The sequence below is a fragment of the Phaethon aethereus genome (genome assembly GCF_964289735.1).
Source record: "Phaethon aethereus genome assembly, chromosome: Z".
NCBI lineage: Eukaryota > Metazoa > Chordata > Aves > Phaethontiformes > Phaethontidae > Phaethon > Phaethon aethereus.
Window position 1 is genome coordinate 15,065,297 of NC_138577.1, and position 21,132 is coordinate 15,086,428.

The following is a 21,132-nucleotide window of genomic DNA, read 5'->3' on the forward strand; positions in this document are numbered from 1 at the left end:
TAACTCCGAACGTCCCTCTACCCCTTCCTTCTTCTTCGCCCCAACTTTATATATCGAGCATGACATCATATGGTATGGAATATCACTTTGACCAGCCTGGGTCAGCTGTCCTGGCTGTGTCCCCTCCCAGCTTCCCATGTACCCCCAGCCTTCTTGCTAGCAGGCCAGCATGAGAAGCTGGACTGTCCTTGACTGCTTAGCAGCAACTCAAGACATCAGCGTGTTATCAACTTTTTCTCATCTCAAATCCAAAACATAGCCTCACACTAGCTTCTATGAAGAAAGGTATCTCTATCCTGCCTGAAACCAGGACAGACTCTTAAGAAAAATATCCCTCCTAATTTAAAAAAAATAGCCTTTCAGAATACTTGAGTAGTTCAGTATGATGTCAGTTGCCTTTCAGACAGTTTTCTGAACCTATGGAGGACATGCCTCTGTGTGTTGGAAATAACTTTTTTTTTTAATAAGGATTTGTCTGTCCAACTTAATGTATTAAATCACTGAGATAGGTAGCATGGGACCAGACCTTAATATTAACAGAAATCATGTTACTCTTCTCTGTACTTCAAGTTACCTGGGTAGTATAATTTCTTAGATTTTCAGGTTCCTAGCTTGAAGAGCAAGTGGGTAAAACATGGTAAGGTGATGTAGAAGGTGGTATTATACAAGGAGGAAACCCAAAGCTTTGCAACTTTTAAAGTTTCCAGCACCTTATCAGCAGAGGACATTTCTGCACCCTTTGTCTAGTCATGTATCTTACACAGCTTGTGCCTTAATGAATCTTGAAATTGGATGACATATGAAATTGTTAAGAAATGCCTTTTTCCACCTACTGCTTAAGAGATCTTGGTTGCATTGTGGCAGAAATCCTGACAATTAGATAGCAAATTTTTTTAAAGTTAGCCACTAGAATTGCAATACACTGTTTTTGGGGAATTACATACAAACTGCTATTTTTAAATAATGTGTTCTTGCAGTCAGTTAGTTAAGCTTTGCCTTACCATATACTTTGAATTTAACTTTGGATTTACCATTTGCTTAGTAGCTCTCACTGAATTCCTGTGTAAGGTTGTACCTTAGACAAATTATACTTTGATCGCCAAAACAGTTGGTGTTACCTGATTGAGGCAGTCTCAAAGATCTCTCAGTTTCTACACCCAAAGACTGACATATAATGCTTGCTCATAATTTCTCAGAAGCATCAGGTGCTGGAACATGCAGGTTGAAACTGGAAAAAGTGAGGGCAGTATTTCTTAGCTGACCTAGGCAATGAAATTGCTTTTCAGAGGGATTAAAATAACAAACAAGTGTTATAAGTTTAAGAATTAACTGGAAAACAAAAAAAAGCTTTTGGATTAGAAAAGGGTGTTTTTCTTTGTGTTGGGCATTACTTAATGTGGGTTCTATTCTTAATTGAACTCTGTTGCTAGTGGAGCTGTATCTGATTGTAAGTAGCACAAAAACTGCCATGGCCTATGATTCTTACTGTTCAGGAAAGAAAAAATGTTAGAGAAAAATGTCATTGTGTTAAAATTTCGAAGTGCATTCAGTAAGAGTAAAATACTGGAAGCAGTTCTTAAAGCCGTGTTTTCCTGAGCCAATTTTTTTGCTTCTCTGATATCTACTATCCTTGTTTTTTAAATCCTTTTCAAGTTTGCTCCTGCAAAGATCTCCATGTGACCAAGGATTGCAGAAACCATTCTCTTGCACATGTACTGCAAAACTTCTAGTGACCTAAGCGAGTTTCTACAGGTTGGTTAGTACCTTAGCAGCTTCCATCCCATACAGAAGGCTGAAATGTCCTTCCCCATCATACAAAAGTGATGAAATACCAGTGGTACACTGGTGGTCACCTTTTTTTTAAATGACCTCTCTTTTTCCTGTGGTGTGTCACCTTAACAGTACAACAGAAATACCATGAATGCCTACATTAGCAGGAAGTGTAGTATCTGCATCAAACTGAGGCCAACTATTTTCTTTAGCTTTCCTCTCTATTCCTTCAACTCCAAATTTTGTTCGTGTTTTGATGTATCAACTCTCAGATTGCACATGTTGTGTTCAAAATTATCCCTTTGTAATCAAGGGGAAGAAAAGCAACAAAACCAAACCATATCAGAAGTTAAAGACTTTGAAAGTGCTTGTTCTCAGTAAATTTGATCATACGTTTAATTTTGTGATGTTAATCTCCAAAAAGATGTAAAGGAGAGAGAGGTATAAGGATGATGTAATTGTACAAGTTTTATTCCTTGTTCACAAAATTCAAGCATAAGACTTTTTTGCTAAAGGCTGGAAATAACTGCCTGCGGTTTAATGGACAAGTGCCTCTCCCTGTCCACCACATCTTGTTTTGATCATGCATCTTTGCCTACCACCTTGTAAAACTCAGACAACTTTCTGCTCCTTGACAGGCCAGTGAACAAGTCTGCAGGACCCATAAATATTTCTGAGAAGTATTGCCACTTAAACCAAAGGTTACTTGCCCCTTCATAACAGTGCTACTTATTTTCTAGTATTTACTAACACTGTTATTTGTGAATCATAAATTGTCTTGGGTCATTAAGCTTTTTGAAGAGTATTACCTGACAGTGTTGGAGGTGTTGCCAAAATATTCCTGAAGTTTCACCCAGAAACTGTTACTGCTTTGAAGGCATGTATGCATAGTTTGGAGTCCTGAACATGTATGCATAGTTGTCATTATATATTCAGGCTGTCCTCTGAATAGAATTCAAGTTAGAGAAGAGCTTACCCCTAATATCTGAAATAGGAACCTGTACAAAATGAGTAATTTTCAGTGGACAGTGAGGATTGAAGTATGCTATATGTTCATGAGTGCCGTCTACACATGTATACAGATCTTTCAGGCCTCAGCTGTGAGTTGTTTTCAGTCAGTCTATTCGGTAGATGAAAAATTCTTTCCAATGAACTGCTAGAGGTTTGTTGGCAAGTGAAACATCAGGTGGGGTTTGAGTTTGTTTGGTTCTCTGGAGACCACCATGGATAATTCTTGTACAGTATAAAAATAGAAATTGTGATAATTTTGCTGACTTTCCAGTCTGCGGTGTTAGTAACTTGGTTAAATCTTAGGTGTTTTTCTCTACAGTAGTACTAGTGAAAATGGCCAGAGTTTGCCAGTGTTGTTATGCTGCTGTGCTGCAGAACAGTGTAAGTTTCATGGATTCTGCAGAACAGTGTGATAGAAATTCTGCAATGACCTGGGTCAATTTGAATAGTGGATGTTATAGTGATTGTGTGTCTTTTGATGTGGATATAGTATATGGTGTCATTTTACGTTGTTCTTGCACATGATTTTTGACAAACTGATGCTTATCATTATGTAATTATTCTGCCAGAGGTACAGATAACACTAGTATTGTACTAGAATAGATGAAGGCTTTTGTCAGGTATGTGGGACCAAGTAGGGTGTTTGACAGTCAACTGAGCATTGAGATGTGAGTGTTTGAAATAACCAATTTCACCATACAGACCAACTCTTGATAAGATGGTAGCAACAGGTGAAACAAAAAATGACCTGCTTTAGATAGGCTCTGTAGTACTTGGAGATCAAAGGTCTTCAATTAGAGAGTCATCTTTATGATTGATGATCAAGTTCCCATGGCCATTCTCTGTTTTGGTTTGTGGGTGAGGTGATTTGGTTGGTTGGTTTTGTTGTTTTGTGTTTTTTTTTTTTTCCCTGTGTAGCTTTTTGCCATATGTATCTGGGGTCATTTAAATTATTACCATATAATATTTAAGAATTTGGAAATATTGGTAGACTAGGCAGAAGAATTCAGCATGTTTGTGCTCTTAAAGATTACATCATTTTCTCACCACTGTTTCTACTAATACTTGTATTGATACACTACAGTGCTGGTCTCCTCTCTTGAGAGAGCAAAAGGAGCAGGGTTAATACTAGTTTTTCTTAGCGCTTCTGTAGTAATAGTTCCTCTTTGCATGAAGCAGTGGGGACAGCGTGGAAGGAAACGTGGCTAATGAATAGAACTGAGAGAAAAGGAAAGCATTAAGACATAGAAGAATTGAATTCGAGGAAAGATTTTTGAAAAATAGTATTTTTGAAGAGTTGTTGCTAGCAATAATAGTAGGAAAGAAGTCATATTTGGTTTTGCTTTAGCAGTGAAAATATTCAGGACGTAAAGGGAGATAAAGAAACTATTAGTGCCTTTCTCCTGTTTCTCAGTCCAGCTCCTAATTGCATTAGAAATTTAAAATATAGATTTCCTCTTGAGTACCCCCTATCAGGATAAGATTAGGTCATCTCATTCTTACCTGCCAGTTGTATACTATATTGTTTTTTCTTGCTGAAATGAATAATGAATTGGAGACAGTGCTGTGAGAGCAGTAGCTTTCAGTGACAGTAAGCCGCTGAAACAGTTCAGCTGTTGGATGGAACTTTATCCTGTGCTTCATGTCAGCACCTTTAGTGCTGCTACTTTCACTCAGCATCTCTGATTCTCAGGCTGGCCAGTATTTATTGTTTTGTATATTAATTTCTATTTACTGTACCTGTTTCCTGATATGTTAACTTAGAGAAAGTCATGGGACTAACTTTTTTCAACTGATCATGCTACTTCTTGCTCCAGTTTGTTTATGTACACAATACAGAAAGCCTTTTAAACTAATTTATATTGTGAATGGTCTAAATTAAAAATATATGAATAACAGTGGGGTGAATCAGACTCTGCTTCCATGTCTTTAAGCCAAATTTACAATTTTACACACATATTTTGATAAATCACCATGCTAATGCAAAAGTAAATGAAACAGAAAGCTTCCTAATGTATGAAGCGTATGTTTTCTAGGGCTAAACTTCCACTGTATGACAGCATAAGGTTTTTGTATGTTGAGAGAGGCATATCTGCACTTTTACTATGTATCAGTTGCAAAGCTGCAGGAAGTCACATGCAATTACCATAGCTCAGCTCATGCACAACAGCCTGAAGAAGAGCCCAAAGCCAGAATATTGACAATATATGGTTAGAGGAAATCTTAATGACCACAGTTCTGTACCGAACTGAATTAAAACTAATTCAGTGATTCATCAGGAAAATAATAAAATCTGTTCCTGAAATAAGCAGTTTTCAAAAGTGGTGAAGGAGTAGCTTATTACCTCAGCTGTGTGACTGCCTTCTAAAGCAAAAGTTGCAGTAACCATTCAGTCTCAGGAAGGATGGGATAATTTGTGGGTACATAAAGCAGATAAATACAGTTATGTTTACAAGTTTATATAAATAGGGTATACAAGTTGTACCTTGTGTATGACAATCATCAAGTGTTCCGTGCTTTTCAAGGTGAATATCGTTCAAAAGGGATTCCACGGTGGAGAATGCAAAGGGCTTGTGGTGAATCTAGGAAATGTACATTGTATACAGAAGGCAGAACAAAGCATTTAATTGCTGGTGTGGAAGGGGCAAATGATAGAGGCAGCTTGCCGTATTGACAGTGTGAAGGAGGTGGACTGAAGTGTGATGTTGAGACAAAGCATGTAACTGATATGTAACATCAGGTGGGAAAAACCATAGCAAGTCTTGCAGCTGTAACATTGTGGGGTAGAGATGGAAGCTGGTTGGAGATACAAGTTGAAAAGGTGAACTCAGAATACCCTGAAGATAGTTGTAACAATGAATTATGCTGTGGGCCATGAAGACAAAATCAGTCTGAAACCAGAATGTAAATGACACAATCTGTTAAAAAAAAAAAAAGATGCTGACAAATTGGAGTGGATGTGACAGAGGGGCACTGAGATTGGTTAGAGGACTGGACCATGAAATGTAGGAGGTAGCTGGGTTTGTTTAGCCTTGTGAAGAGGAAGCTAAGAGGGATTGAAATGCTGTCTTTAGCTAATGAGTGTTTACATTGAACACAAGACAGGTTCCTCTGAGGTGCAGAACAAAAGCAGCTGCTGTTGCAATAAAGGAAATACTGATTGGATTTAATGGGGAAAAAAAATCACAGTGAAACTTCATCCTTGGAATTATTCAGAACGTGACTGGGAAGGTCCTTAGTGGCCTGAAGTAACTTTGAAGTAGCTCCTACTTTGAGCAGAGGTTTGGTCCAGAGGTTCTTCTGAGCTTAAACTGATACATGATTTTGTGGCAACTTCTGTTTAGAGTCATAATTTATACTTGTAGCAACGGGGAAAGCAGTGTTAAAATACTGGACCAGTTAAATCTTACTTGGATGACATATTCAATATAATCCAAGCGTGAATGTAAAGTTTCATTTAGGCACAATACTTGGAAGTTATTCTCCTATCTAAGATGAGTTATATGGTACCTCTCATGGATTTGATTAAATTAAGTATTTCACTTAGATTTAGATGTCTATCTAAAAGGTAGCTTTTAAAATGTGTTTTCAAATTTCTGTATCTAATTTACTGCATTTGCATATCCAGTTTTTGAAATTCTATGTTTAAATGGTGACAGGAAGAGTGGGAATAGTTGTAATAAAGTATCTTGTGTAGAAGCGTTTCCTACAGGGTGTTACTCAAAGCAATCATAATTACAAGTTCAGTTTCTTCCAAATATATTTATTCTTTGTCTTCTGTTTGTATGGATGGATGTTTTTGTAGAAAGAGGCTGTTGTATAGCTTTAACTCGGTGTTCTTTCACAGTAGTGATAACTAAAGAATATAATTTAATCTTTTCTAAAGAACATACTTTATTATTTTAGCTACTGAAAAGTTATATGCTGGTACAGGATCTCATTTTGTAGGTAAGTGAAGAAGGAACACACTGTTATTGTAAAGCAGTGTTAAATATTAGAAGATTGTTAATAGTAAAAACAAGTTCTTAAGATGGTTCTACAAGCTGTTTAAAATAGCTGATTTGTTAAAAAGTAATGAATAAAAAAATGAGTTAATTGTACCACTTGTGGATTTAAAGTTGCAAGCTATTGACAGCACAAAGAAGGATGGGAATACCTGTCAGGAAAAATTTGATGACCTTGAGAACTGCAGAAATAGAAGTATGATGAAATGTAAGTGTCAAGTGTTGATACATTTAGAGATTCATTACTAGAATTCCTGCTGTAAGCAGGCAGCTTTTCGGTGGGATATGACAGAGGAAGTGTAAGATCCCTGTATGTTAATATTATTACAAAATACCTAGTCAGTCATCAGTAAAATGAGACTATTAAAAAGCATACACAGTTTTTTAATCTATCAGGACAGGTATGTGTATGTAGAGATTTTGAAGTGTCAGAGTATATGCATTGAGATTGCATTGGTGCATGGTTCCTTTTTGCTCAGGAAAAAAAATAGTTGCTATCAAATGCAGGGGTTAGTGAGAAGATTGGGAAAATGTATTTTAAGTGAAAACTTATTTTTTAAGAGGAGACTCTCAGCGTAACTTACAGTTCAGCAGTCTGAACTAATTTGTTTACATGGCTTCTGGGCTACAGCTGGTTCATGTCTGACTAGCTCAGAGTGTTTGCTCTGTGGTACTTTTAATATTTCACTTATTCATGCAACAATTCCCAAGCTTTTCTTCTTTCTTGTTCCATTTCTGAACTTGTCAAGAAAGCCATGCTTTTTTTGGAAGTGATGCTCGTGTTGTTAAATTTGCCAAATTTGTAAACAGCTTGTGTTCTACAGCTCCATCTTTAGGGTGTTGCTGAGAGATGGTACAAATAAGCTCTCTAAATATTCTGGAATGGTTCACATTCGGAAAGGAGAGGAGCTACAAGCAAAGATGATGCAAGAAAAAGGGAATATAAGCTGTCTCTGAATAATTCCAGTCTGGAAATTGATATAAAGCTCTAAAATGCAACAGAATGAGATACTGGAATTGCTTTTCAATAAGAATGATGAAGGCAAAATATTAAACTAGTTAAGGAAAAAAAGGTTGATGAAAGTAGTAAATGCTTGAAATACATTATGTGGTATAAATGATAAGAGTCTGGACTTCATGATCAAGGAGATCCTTATTTCTTAAGCAAGCAGTGTGATAAATTGTTTAGTAATTTCTGATGTATTTAATGTGAAAAGATAAAATGTGTAAATAACAAAAGTTACACGAACCCAAAAATTACATTACAGGACTACTGGATTTAGCCAGTACGACGATTCAGTGTCATGGAATTACTGTTACACCTTCAGCTCCTGGTAGTTTTAGACTGTACCTCTCTCTGAAAAGAAACTTTGTATCTAATTTATTCAGCTGGCTTTCTACAGTGTATTCTGAACACTTACTATTCATGTGTAAATCCATTGGTGCAAATAGGATTAAGGTTTCTGGGTATCTTAAGGTGGAAGTGAAACAAACATTTATAGTGTTGAAACTGTTTTCATTGAAGGATTTGTGCAAGTGTAATACAGAACCTAAAGAAGTGGCGTGTTTGAAAGGAAGAACCTGATTTGATGCTGCAGTTGTAGGTTGACACTTGGAAAAAAACCCACTACTTGCTTTATAAGTTGTGTTTTCTTTGAAATAATGCAATAAATGGTGTTGTTGATTTGTAGTCATACTGCTATAGGAACTACTTCTTTGAGATATGAGAATGGTATTGTGCTATGTGATTCACAGAAATGTAATTAAGGTGCATTTTTTTGTTTCAGAAGAATAGGCTTGACTGTTTCATTTCTAATCCAAAATAGTATGTTTTCATGGCATTTCAGAGGGGACGTTTGTTTGTGAATACTTTTGTGAATGACCATGTTTGATAGCTTTTAGAAATGTGTGTGGAAGGGATGAGAGAGGCTAGGGAATTTTGTGTTCTGTTTCCTGTATGTCTTGTGACAGAAGTGCCTAGAGCGTTGAGCAGGTGTACCATTCTGTTTCTGTTCAAATTTGAAGAAAAATTGAGGCACCAAGAGGTGATTTTGGCTAGGTCAAAATCATACAGCACATTAATTGATAGCCAAAAAAAAGGAGCCATGGTCTTTCTAACTCAATTTGGAGCCCCATTCTTTTGCTATGATTTCAGTCCAAATGCCGGGAGGTAAAAAGTAGGTTTGTTATGATAGAGAAACCTGTGTTATAGGGAAATCGGGGAACACAAGAGTTTTATTACCACCTTGGCCTGCAGCCCTATAACAAAGGCAAAGGACTTGGTGATGAATCTTCCCTTTCCGCAGCAAGGTCAGAGGTCCTCAGCTGAGGAGTGGAAGACATTTCTCCAATTCCCCTATCTCAAGAACTTAGTAAATAGAGTGAATGGCATCCCGATACTTGGCTGTATCATTATTTTTTACTCGGTGTTAGTATAATGAAAGTTTCAGCTAGTATTACTCATTTTGTTTGAACCACTTGTAGCCAGCAGTACACAGTTTCTGTCCCTGGCAGGAGAAAAAGCATAAAAACTTTCAGAGTACTAACTGATTCTGGTGTGCTTTTTTCCCCTGAGGTTTTTGATTGGTTGGAAATTATTTGAAACTGCTTTGGAATAAAAACTTTTAAGTCTGACAATTACAGAAAGATAAATATTTTAAAGTTCTTGAAGTCTGTAAAATCCATGTGAAACTAGACAAAATTTCTAGGTTTGCAAAATTTAGAAGTTCATACAAGCAGATTCAATTGTTATCAGTGAAGTAAAGCTACAGATGAATATGGGTTAAATAAAGCTTTGATTATATTACTTCAATATTCTAGGTTACTGTTGGTTATACCACCCTCATTTCATGACTTGCTAAATTGCAACAACATTTCATCATGAGCCCTGTTTTTTTGAATCAGGGATTTGTTAAGTCATTTCTAACTCTTGAGTTAAATTGCTGGTAATTTCAACTTACTGGCTGTCATATGTCAGTTTCTATAGTATTTCCCTATCTATTGATAAATGTTTTTTAAGATTATGAGTGCTGTGTGATTCCTTAGCTTGGTTTCTTTCTGTAAGAAACATGGTTGTGCTAAATTCTGAACCTTCTCTGTCAGTATCAGCTCTATCTGGAAAAGAAGTGCAAATCTTAAGACAATTTATTATTGCAGGCTTCATGAAGACTGACTTGGCTGAATGTGGTGCAGGCTTTAATTAGTCCTCTGCCATGCTATCTCAGAATAAAACCAGTCATAACTGCACTTTAGCTTTGAACAGCATCTATGTAGCACTGAAGTAGGAGTAGGATGTTGTGTTTTTATATATAGTATATCTATAACCTGATAGGTAAGGGTTAAAGGGTGAATGTCAAGTTAGTATGAATGTAGGATACAAACCTGCATGAAAAAAGTTCTCCTTAGTTCTGTGGTGTGTGGAACAGCTTGTTTTGCTTTCTATTTCCCTGCGTGGAGGTAAGGAGAGAAACAGAGGAAGTATTTATGGGTCATATCTAAAGCTTCTGATGATAAATCCTTACTTCTTTCCATCCCTGGCAAAGTATTTGAACGCTATGAAATGTGCCCGAATTCTTAGATTACGGCTTTAAACATTAGTTGTTTTAAACTGTTCGGGCAATACTGAGACACTACTTTGGAAAGGGCAAGCCTTGCAATTTTAGGCTACTTTGTTACTGGGAGATACACTTAAAAACCAACAGAATTAAAGAATTCTCTGCCCTCCTAACCTGAAAGCAGTTTTGCTGAGCTGAAGTATAGTTTTTAGTTTCTCATGTTTTCTTTCTAAAACCTAAAAAATCCTTTCTAGTCTGTGATAAAATTGAGTTTATAGTGGAGAAACACTGACCCAAATTACAAAGACATTATTTCCATTATTCTGGTTACTTTTTTACATACAGAGCTCTCTTCAACTTGGTAAGATTTTTTTGTGTGGGGTTCCCCCCCCCCCCCTTTTTTGGGTTTTGTTTTTGTTTTTTTTATTAAGTTCTTCAACGGGCTTTAGAATGATAAAAATTCCATTCTGCTTTACATCTGTGGAAGTGACTACTATCAGTTTTCATTGGTAGCAAAGGGTAATTTATAAGGTAAAATGCCTTGACTTGCCTGTTTTTCTCTCCTACTCTTTGTGGAGTATTTGGTGCAAAAATCACCTGCAAATCAATCAGGTTCTCAAAAGGTTGAAAATACTTTGCAGCATGCAGGTTGAGCAAGAATGAATATTGTGGCATTTGTAAGATTAAGATTCAGAGATGTGTCGACTGTGCAATGGAGGAGTACAACAGCTGACTTCGAGGAGCTGATGACTTAAAAACCTGTGTATTCTCTAAGAGTGGCTCCCGTCGCATCCAAAATCTTCAAGAATCATTGGTAGATATTCATCACTGCGTTTATCTGTGCCATCCATTGTTTAAATGTGATTTAGCTGTCATGTGATGTAAAATTGGAAATGCAGCATTGTGTTTCCATTCCAGCGCGATAATGCTGCACTATATTCCTGAAATCTTCCTTTAGTTATCTTAGAATATTTAAACTGCAACAATGTTATCATTTTATTTCTTTAAAAAGTACATTTCTGGATCACAGTAATTTGTGTAAGTTGTATGTTTTACTGTTATACGTATGACCAAACCCGTTTAGAATAACTTTTTGTTATTGCTGGGATACCCACTGAGAAATTTTATTGCCAATGACTTCCAATTTTATGGTCAAAGTATGCAAGTTTAGTCTTTTTTTCCCCGCCATAAATTCCTTCCAGCTTCTAAAATCTTGAGCTGCATTAGTTTCCTTGTTTTTGACTTGTGATGGGGCAGCTAGAACTGCTGGAGTAAGCATTACTGTGAATTTCATGATATATGAAATACATAGCCTATGCATTATGGTCTTAAAATACTAAGCAAGCAAAGTGGAAGTTTTATTTTTAAAATGATCAAAATGAAAAATATAGACTGTCATCACCCATGATGGTATACCTGTTGCATGTAATATGTATAAGTTTAGATGGTGAGAAGATTACATCTGGTTTACCTGAATTATTGTTTTTAATGTTATGTTACTGGTTTACTTAAAGTTCATTTAAAATTACTAAAATGTTTTAGAAAGAAAGAAGTGTGTGCAAACTAAAACATTCTCAAGTTATTGATTGATTGAGTAATTTCGTGAGGGAGATTCTGCATGGAAACAAGTCAGTCCACACAGATTGAGATGAAAGACAGACCTTTAGAAGTTGCTGCAACAACTGCAGAAACTGAGGGACAAATGAGAAAACCAATATTATAGGGTTTAAAAGTTTGACTGTTTCTGTTTAGTCCTCGGTAATCTGATAAAGATGAAAAATGTTAAATTATCAGTCTGTGTTGATTACTGATCAGTTCTATAGTTTCTCATAAATTGTGCAGAGTATTGCTGAACAATGTCAAAAATACAGATTAATTTGTAAAATATTCAGTTGTGTCCACAGCTAAAAGAAAATGGTAATGTATCTCAATATCTGTACAGGTAGTACAAAGCAGCAGTCCAGTAACCAACAGTGTATTTCTTTGCATCCAGAAACTCTAGCTAACATTTAAAACTGAATCTTCGATTACTGAGTAGTTAGATTTAAAAAAACTCAAGAATGAACAACGCTAAAACAAAACTATACAACCACAGAACTGCCATATGCTTTGCAAGGGCCAGTATTTGCTTAGCTTTCTGAGGTAGAACTCCAACTGAAACCAGCAGGAAATGTGTAAAATAAGTGTCAGAAGATCATGCATAGTTTTTATCTTGACTACTTAATACATGCAGGCTTTTCTTATTTTTTTTTAATGCTGTCGTAAGTGGTTATGTGAATTTACTCACTTAAACTATATCTGATGGTTTTACCCAAACCCAGAGAAGAAGAAAATGCTGTGATTTTAAGGATAGGCATTTATTAAAACAAGATTCCTGGGGATTATCTCTTCAGAAGATGGACGAATTTAACTTTTTTTAATCTGTAGATAATTGATACCTGAAAGATGTCGAACAAAGCTTACTGTAAGTCAGTCAAACCTGAGGAGACACTTAATTTCTCTCTTACAAAATGTTCTTTAATAGGCGAGATACTGAATCGATTGGTGCTTTGGTGGGAAATTGAACTCAAGTAGATAATGAAAAATTAAAGGATCTATCATCCATTTCATAGAGGTTTTCAAAGATAAGATTTTAGTTACGCAGAAAAGCTATGTTAAAAGGTTCAGCATCTCAGAAGGAATCTTACACTGAGAAGCTGGCTCTTCATGATGGCTATTAATACTGTTTCAGTGTTCAGAAGGATAGTAATATTACCCTGAAACTTTTAAATGCCTTGTATGTCCAACCAGAATTACTGGAGACGTTGCACTTATCTACAGTTAGAAATTGTATATATATTACATAACAGCTGACATGAAGTGTGAGACAAAATAATTTTGTATTGTAATTTGTAAAATTAAGTAATTTCTGAGAGATCCTTCTTTTTGAAAGGCATATTATTGTAACTGAGTCAGTATCATTTAGTCAGACACTTCAGTGAGATACTTTATCTTTACCAGTGTTTCTGGTATTAGAATTTTGCATTTGTTTCACAGTGCTTTCTAGCTTTGTTTAATCTTTGGTATATTAAAGCCTGAGATCTCATGCATGTTCCAGAGGTCTTTTCTACAGTCTTTTAAATCTTTGGTTCTGTTATTTGCTAATATAACCAATGCTCTGTTTAAGTGAGCAATTTTATTATCTAAACTATTGGTGATCAGTGTTTTCATCAAATTACAGCTTATTGTGTGAAAATATTCTAGTGGATTTCTGAGGGTTCTTTTTCCAAATACTCTTTAAAAGGTTGCTGTTACCTCTCTCCTTTCAAATTACTGATGAGATTTTGTTAAACAATTAAGAAACTGAAGTAGTTCATCAATGAAACACCAACTCTGTTTAAGCCAAAGCCCCTGTTTTAGATGGAGTAAGCCAGGATGTTAAAATTGAAAATAGTGGATTTGATTTCTTTTTTGCTTTACATATTCCTCTCCCTCTCCTCGTTATGGCAAGCCTTTGTAGAGAATTTTTCTGCTCTCTGTATGTTCTTTTTATATGTGGCTTCACTGTGTTGATCAAGTTTGCATTGTTGCTTCCCTGCATAGAGCAAAGGAAGCATGCTGAGCGTGGTTGCCTCTGGATTATGGCCAGTAATTGTGATGTTACTCTTTAATGAAAAAGGAAATTGTGAGAACTTAACAGTGCATTGGAAGACACCTTAGACTATTTAGGAGAGCAGTTTCTTTCCTGCATAATATATACTGCAAGTTTTTTGCTTGTCTCTTTGCATAAAGTCTTACTTTAAAAAATAATTTGCAGTCAGCAAGCTTTCTAAATCAGCACTGTAGAAGGTATATGTGAATGTTTTCACTCATGCTCATGCTGATGTTTTGAAGAGCTGTGATGGGCAGTGCAGTCGTAAGGAGGGAAAGGTAGCTGCTGGAAGGTGTTATACTGTACATATATAGAGACATTTTTAATAGGCTTACATGGACCTATGCAAGTGCGCTTGTGGTGACATGGTAGGGGCTTCTGGAAAGGAGCTTCTTGTTTTTCCTCTGTACTTGTTGGCCAGAAAAAACTTCAGTTGAATATAGTTTAGGTAATGCGTGTTTTGTTGTGGTCTACACTTAGAGTTTATTGTTATGCAGTTTTATCGAACAGATGGCTTCAACACCTTTGAGATAAGAACATTGAAATCATGGTACTTCTCTCCTATTAACTTCTGAAGCCAAAAAAAAAAAAAAAAATTAAAATTAAACTGTGCATCCTCTATGGATCCATCACTATCTCCACTATCTCCTTATACCCTTTTCCATTTCTGAAATCAATGCTGGAAACCCACAAACCCATCATCTTTGGCAGTGAAGACAAGGCAATTTGAGGCTCTTCATTAGATGCTGGTTTATAAGGTGTAAGCTTAACTTCATAACAGTATTTGAAGCTGTATCTTTCAAGTATTTCCTAAGAAACAGTCATTTAGTTGCAGAGAGATTCTTCATTCCAGATGCTGTTCACACTCTTTTTCTGCTATGGATTTGTTTTGACTGTTTAAAATACTACTTATTCTAACAGTTTAGATTTTTAGTTTTAGTTCAGATGTTTTTTTTCCCGAAATCCATAGAAGAAACAAAACTTCTTTTGCAATTTAAATGAGATACCTAACCCTTTGGTTAGAGGTTAGGCATGCAAACTTCTATTTGGGTGATACTGTGTGAATTGCTTAGTGTGAAGAGTCATAGCAGTTTTGGGTCGTTAGGAAGGAAAGGAGTCTTTTTGAATCTATTTTATTTTTAAAGTCTCTTCCTGCAAAACCCTGTTAAACCCTTTCAATTGTGGAAAATATATGTAAATAAAACCTCCAGGTGGTGGTATAAGCTTGTATTCTGTAATAGTCAGTACACAGGTACAAATGGGCCGCATGTTCCAGTTTAAGTGCTGCTCTAAAATGTTACTGTACTGGTAAAGCCTTTCACCTCTATATCAAAAATCGTACTGTGCTGGAAGGGAGAGGTTGTCTAAAACTCTCAACATCTACACCTGCAAATACATATTAGTGATTTAATTCATTCCAGCTATATTTGTTAGCTTTGTAATTTAGCCCATTTAAATGTGAGTTTGGAAACCTTTCATTTTTGGGGGGGGAAGCATGAATATGATTCTCATGCATTTTTAGCATGCAACATAGAAATGCTGAATTTATTTCTGCTGTCCTGTAGTGCGCATCACAGCCTCACAGCATTCTGTGCTTTTCTGAACAGACCCTAATCCCTGGTATAGCAGTGTTCCCCATAGCCTTTTGCATTACATAGTCCTGCCAGACTACTGTTGTCATTCACAATCCTTTCCCTACCCCTCATGGATATTTGGAAAATCCTTATTATAGAGTACACAGGTAAATTTCATGCTTGAAGTTAACAGTTCCTCAGCAGAGGTGGAGGACAGAGAGACATTCTTAAAGTTGTTCAGTTGTATAATGACAGTTGTATAATGTATTTTGGTTTGATAGTCAAGGAAAAATACCTTTCACTCCTTGTAATTTCTGCAAGAAATTAGTGTGACATGGGATTGGTGGGGGGCACCTGGGTCATCAAGTTAGCTTCTGCAATAGCTATAATGATACAATGGTTGTCTACTTGCAGAAAGCCATGTAAAACTCACTCCACAGAATCATAGAACAGTTTGGGTTGGAAGGGACATTTAAAGATCATCTAGTCCAATCCCCCTGCAATCAGCAGGGACAGCTTCAACTAGATCAGGTTGCTCAGAGCCCCGTCCAACCTGACCTAGAATGTTTCCAGGGATGGGGCAGCTACCACCTCTTGGGACAACCTGTGCCAGTGTTTCGCCACCCTCACTGTGAAAAATTTCTTCCTTATATAGTCTAAATCAACCCTTTTTTAGTTTAAAACCATTACCCCTTGTCCCATCGCAACAGGCCCTCCTAAAAAGTCTGTCCCCATCTTTCTTATAAGACTCCTTTAAGTACTGAAGGGTACTCCATGTACCATTTCAATTTGTCTTATAATTTCATTCTGACAGCGTTTCCATACAGGCAGTATTTCTGCACACACACACCCCGCCCCCCGCCCCCCCCTGCCCCTTCCTTTCAGGGCTGAGGGGGTATTGGTGGTAGGAATTCATCAGGAAGAAGTCTGACACTTGTAAGAGAGGAGTAGATAGGAGAACAGAGTAATAGCTTTTGTTGCTGAAGGAGTCTAAGACTTGTAAGGTTTGATGACTCTTTACCTCTTTCTAATCAACCTGTCCTTCCTGTCATTTTCTTACTTTTTCTTGCTTTCCTGTGTGCAATAACACCTTGTACAATACATATACCAATGATAATTTCAGCAGGACTGTGTATACACAATTTCTGGTTGCAGGAACTGATGATGACATTTTTCTTGCAAAGTGAGTAGTATAAGTTTCTCAAACAAGTGATAATTCAGTGTGAAGTTTTAAATGAGGAAATCTTAGCACAGCATATGAGTCACTGGCTTGGGAGGAAGACATCAGAGAAGGCTTATTTAAAAAAACAAAACAAAACAAAACAAAAACAAAAAAAAAAAACCCAACCAACCCCCCCCCCCAAACCAAACAAAAATACCAACCAAAAAGCCACCACCACAAACCACAAAAACCCACATCCCCAAGCCCCAACAAAAACCTACTTTATTTTGATGGGGAAAAGGATGGCTTTTATTAATTAACACTTTTAAAACAAGGTACTTCATTTGAAAGATAAAGAAATTGTTTTAATTGCTTGAAGGTGTGTAGTGTATGTTTATGCTTTTACGCCTCTTGGAGACAACTTGTGAAACGTGAATAGTGAATTAGTAAGAACTGCTGTTTTTAAAACAATTTTAAAGTACCTTGACGCTTTCTAGAATGGACAGCCATACAAAGCTTGCATTTTTAAAATGTTATGTACTTTAAAGAAACTGCAGGGTTGTTTTTATGTTGTAGTGCTATGCAGGAGACATCACAATGCCTTTTTGTCACTTCAACAAAAATTTAAGAAGAAACAAACTGACCTCTGTGTTCTTTCTCTTACTAAACTCTTAACTGTAAGGCTAGTATTACGCATTATTTGAACTAATAATCACATTTTTTATGTGATGGCTATGCTGTATTTTCTCCACCGCAGACATATCCTCCTATCTATTGAGGATGTTTTGGAAAAGTGAAAAAAATTAGTCATATAACAGTGAAATTTTTTTTTTAGAGTAAGAATTAGTGTAAGAGAGAGGAGAAATGTAGACTTGTGAATTACGGAGTGACTGACCATTACCCATTTTTTCAGTCTTCACCTCTTACTCATGTGACTGATCTTATTTATCAGATCATGTCATCTATCTCATATATATCATGCCATTGATGATGGCAATGTTAACATATCTGTTCCGAAGGAGGCAACAAGAATGCTAACAGTAACGGTAAACCAAGTGTTCAGTTTCAAAGACGAAGCAGCTGAGATCTTCTGGAACAATGGTACACTCTCAAAAGCAAACATCTCAGGAAAATCTGATGGTCCCGCTGATCCTGCTCCTGCATCTCCATGTCATACATATCTCCCTTTGTACTTAAACTGTGTTCATTTCTGAAGTTCCTGCACATTTCTCCCTACCATTTCCTCCTCCTATTATATTGACTTTTGCAGGAAAAATTCCTCTCTCTGTCAAAGTTAGCCATTTCAGCTGCAAAACAGAGTGATTTGTGGAGCAAGATATTTAACAATTGGGAATGGAAGTATAAAACAGTGGATAGAGAGGTGATGGATGTCAGGGTATTCTTGCAGGGTATTTTTTTGCGGTTTTAACTTATTTTCCAGCTCTTCTATGTAAGATCACTGTCCTTGCTACTTTTTTGCCACTGAATTTTGTTAGACAGCTATGAAATTTCCTGTATCTGGTGGTAGTAGTTCCAGTAACTATACCAAAACTGTTCTGTGGACCAGTAGGTTTGTATTGGCATTTTGTAATTCATGTACGTGCCATTTGTCAGCTGAAAGCAAAATCTGTTCCTATTGCAGCTGGTTGTTCGGAGGAGACTTTAGTCGTTTTCAGGGGGTGTGTGTGTAAGTTTCTATTTTAGGGATGGAATATTTCAGTATGTATTTATCCTTCAAGTTTTAAATATCTGTTGTAGTACATTGCTGTACCCTCACAGTCATTTAATCATTAATTTATGATGTGGTAATTCTTACAATTAAAGTATGTGAAAGAACACTAAAAAAATGCAGATTTAAATGCAACTGTATGACCTTTTAATTCTTAGCTCCTTTACTTCAGCAGTGTGTAACGTGCTTTTCTAGCTTAATAACAAATCAAAGCAGCACTATCAGGTTTTAACCCTTCTAATTGATCATCTTCCTTGTTATGGAACAACCATATTGCAATTCCCAGTTGCATTTCACTTTTTACCTAAGTGGTTACCTCTGCAAAGTCTTATCTACAGATACCCTCTCTGTATATACTAATTTTCTCCTCATGGTTTGGATATACTAAATTTCTCCTCATGGTTATAAATTTATTTTGGCCTCTTTCTTTCTTTGCTTTGTAAAATCAGATTTCCTAATGGAAAGCAGTATTTCAGATAAGGAGACAATATTAATGCATCATATAGTTTACTAAGATGGACTATGCACTAGAAACTTTTGTGGGTGCATTTGTTATGAATTTACATGTTTGTGGTGTTTTCTTGATGGTCCTAAGTAAAGGTACAGCTTTTGCTGATGGGTGATTTCTGTCAGGGAATTGATGCAGAATATGTGAAAAATGTGCTCTTAACGGAAGATGTTGGAACTAATGAATTGTGTTGGTTTTTTATAGCTAAAAGCTTAAATGCAGTCTGAAGCAGTAATCAGAGGAAAATTCGTTACCTTCTGATTGCCTGTTCTTTTGCCCTTTTTGAAAACTTTGTAATGGTATATCTCTCTTGCCTGTTTGTATTTTTTTGAAGACATATTGGGAAATTCTGTGCTCTTCAGCAGTGGATAGTGAAAGAAGGAAACCATGAGATTTCAGCAGTGAAGGATAAGCCATTTCTCCCTTACTTTAAGCCCCTAATCAGTAGTTTTTAGAAATAAGTTAGAGTCCTCCTTATTTTTATTTTTATTATTTTTTGGTATTGATCTCTAGTGCTCATTCTGCTAGTTCTCTGGTTTGGGAAAGACATAGTGTCATAGAGTAGTTTGCATTGGAAGGAACCTTTAAAAGTCATCTAGTCCAATCCCCCTGCAATCAGCATGGACATCTTCAACTAGATCAGGTTGCTCAGAGCCTGGAGAAGAGAAGGCTCCGGGGAGACCTTATTGCAGCCTGCCAGTACTTAAAGGGGGCTTAGAAGAAAGATGGGGAGAGACTTGTTAGCAGGGCCTCTTGCAATAGGACAAGGGACAATGACTTTAAACCAACAGAGGGCAGATTTAGACTAGATATAGGGAAAAAAATTTTCACAATGAGGGTGGTGAAACACTAGCACAGGTTGCCCAGAGAGGTGGTAGATGCCCCATCCCTAGAAACATTCTAGGTCAGGCTGGATGGGGCTCTGAGCAACCTGATCTAGTTGAAGCTGTCCCTGCTGATTGCAGGGCGATTGGACTAAATGATCTCTAAAGGTCCCTTCCAACCCAAAATACTCTATGATTCTATGGTCTTACAAATTATATAAACCATTTGAAATCAGTTATATGTAAATTACATATTCACAAAACCCATCTATGTTCATACTTCTCATACTTACAGAATTCTTGCAGCTAAAATGCCATAACTTGGAATATTCATCAGCTGTAGTGTTTGGTTTCTGAGTGTCATAGTTACCTGTTTATTGGTTTTATGTTTTAATGAGTATTTAAACTACTTTTTCAGATGCTGAGTGTAGGACTTGGTAGTAGAAAAATCACAAGGTCATTCAGTGCTTTTTGGAAGAGGTATGTAGTTTTGATCACTATGCATCCCTTGAGAGACTGTTCTTGATCATTTGCATTTTTCAGTTTGTTTTTTGATCTTTAGTCCTTTCAAAATTGTCGTATAAATGCTACCAAATTCTTGTCATTAATGACAGTGCTTGAAGTAGCTCCTGCATTTTGGATAGGCTCCTGTATTGTGCTAGGAAGTGGGAAACTGTCTTCTAGATCTTGTAAGACTGTAATGGTAGTGTAAAATTCAGATAGTCATCTGTCATCTGATAGTTCTTCTATACCTGGAGATGTTTTTGGTTTCCTGATATTTCCTTGTAAAACTTAGCAGTGCTGCTGTTATCTAAAGGATGAGTGTATTTATATGTTTCATACTGTTCATAGAATTGAGGATTTGTTGTGGTTTAGCCCTGGCCAGCAACTAAGTACCATGCAGCCGCTTGCTCGTCTTCCCCAGGTACAATGGGGAAGAGAATCAGAAAAAAAACCTCGTGGATTAAGACAAAAATAGTTTAATTAGGACAGCAAAGGAAGAGGAAACAACAGTAATAATAATAATAATAATACTTATAAAGGAATATAAAAATAACAAGTGATGTACAATGCAGCAATTGCTTACCACCCTGTGATCAGTAGCCCATCCTCGAGCAGCTCTTCCTGCCTCCCAGACAATTCCAGTTTATGTACTGAGCATGACATTATGTGGTTGGGAATATGCTTTTGGCCAGTCTGGGTCAACTGTCCTGGCTGGGCCCCCTCCCAGCTTCTTATGCACCTCCCTGCTGGTAGAGCATGGGAAGGTGAAAAGTTCTTGTCTTGGTATAAGCACTACAACTACTTAACACACTGATGTGTTTGGTGGTTGATATCAAGCAAATATTGGTTGTTGCTATCAAT